Below are 2,143 nucleotides of genomic sequence, written 5' to 3' on the forward strand. Positions count from 1 at the left end.
GGGCTATCTATTAAGATGACGCCGACCCAAACTTCGACAAAAATTAATTTTAAAAAAGTTATTTTTAAAATTATTATTATATAATCTTCACTTTTTACCATTACTAAATACATAATTCACACACACGGTTACTTACACTTTTAATCGCATGCTTTAATGCTTTAAAAAATCTTACTCGTCCAGGATTCGAAACCTAACTAAACTAGTGTATTTTACCGCGTACTCTAACCACTCGGCTATCGAAGTACATGAAGTTTCTTTACAAAAACTGTGTGTTGTATTTTCTTTATAGATTAATTTGGAAAGAGGGTTGCCAAATTGGGAAGCTATGCTTTTAAAATTATATATTAAAATAGATAGATTTTGAATATGCAGCATTATTCAATTAATAATTCTGAATGTTTCATTTCGACCTTTTTAATTGCGACATTTTGTCACAAATTAACAAAGGTTTTTCATTTTTGTTGATTTGAAACTGAAGTTGATAATTTAAAAGGTATCTAAATAATGAATATTTAACCTTAAGCGTCTCTATTTATGGTTAAGAATTTTTAATGATTTATTTTGAATATTTATATATTTCTACGAGTAACACACCAATCTGGCCTCCTAATGATACAACCAGATCAACTGCGGCCGAAAGCAAATCTATCGAAATGAAATAGGTTATTTGCACCCAATTTTACCGGCACATGTGACGTCGGCGGACAGGCCAACTCTTGATCGCAGTTAGGTCGATTGCAGTTTCACGGTCTTTTTGTAACAATCAACCAGACTTTATCTGACGGTCTGCTCATTATCGGGCCAATGTTTGACCGACCATCGGATGCATCAAGGTGACTTATGTCAATCCAGAGTATCCAGAGTCGAACCGACCGCATTATTATGATCGTAACGTCCAATCTGCCACAATTTATCCGATTGTCGTACCATAGTTGGGCCAGAATTGGGCTGACGATCGGCTTTTCGCTCGCCGCCGACGACTGTCGCCAACGTCGGTCCGACCATGGCAGCTTGAAAATATCTTAGTCGGCCAAACTCTGGTTACTGTAGATCGGTTACCATAGCAAGGCCGACTTTGGGCCGATGGTTAAGCTCTGGCGTCTTTGATTCTCGGATGAGGAAGTTGTTCCAGGTAAAGAAAAACTAAGCTAAGTGTGAAATGACGAATTCCTGATTGAAATATTTTTCACAAAACTCGAAAATCTTCCTCACGTTGGTGGCGGTAATTGTTTGCACAAAGCAGCCGACGATCGTTGCCCAATAGCCTTAATAAATCCATTCTCTTGCGCTGATTCTAAATTAGAATAAAATATGATATTAATATTCTTCCTTTGAGTAAATATACATACCCAGGGGGAAAATTCGGATGTTAGCCAGAGTTTACGACCAGCACAGTACCGCGTCAGGTGTAATACAGAATAAATACAGAATAAATGTCGTATGATGATAAAAAGATTAAAAAGAAAAAAAAGTTAAAAAATTATTCTTTTAACTTTTCGGAACTGTAGCTTATGAGGATGGCTTTTTCGTAGAGTTTCAACATGTCAGTTTAGCGCAGTAGTGAGCACTCCCGATTGCTAGGCCATAAATTTAAGTATATGATCAAATAGTTTGAAAATTATATATCTATAAAACAATTAAATAATTTGTTACCATTTTTAAAATTAATGGGGGAGATACCTTTAGAATTTCCAAAAAATCGATTTTTTTTCTTGCATATTTTCAATGCATAATATGTTAAAAATATACTGTAAAAAAGAAAAAGGAAAATATTAAATATTTATGGAGATATTGTCAAAAATGTCAGAGTCCGCATACCGTCACTAATCAGGTAGTCGGAGCGCTTGGGTCGGAGCAATAGGTTTGTATATTTTTTTGTCCCATAAATTCTGGGAAGGCTGATTACTACGTTACTACGTTTACTACGTTTATTACGTGATCCCGAAATCGCCGATTGATCGGCAAGTCACTGAAACTAATAGTTATACCGTAACGAATCTTCGAACGTGATTATCTCGAAATATTCTTTTCAAAAATTGCTCGTGCTGTAACTTAAAAAGTTATTGACCGATTAGGCTGAAATTTGCAGGGGTTTCTCTTTATGGTATTATCGGAAGGATATACCTAAAAGTTTAAAGAT

Source organism: Belonocnema kinseyi, chromosome 10, assembly GCF_010883055.1.
Source record: "Belonocnema kinseyi isolate 2016_QV_RU_SX_M_011 chromosome 10, B_treatae_v1, whole genome shotgun sequence".
Classification (NCBI taxonomy): Eukaryota; Metazoa; Arthropoda; class Insecta; order Hymenoptera; family Cynipidae; genus Belonocnema; species Belonocnema kinseyi.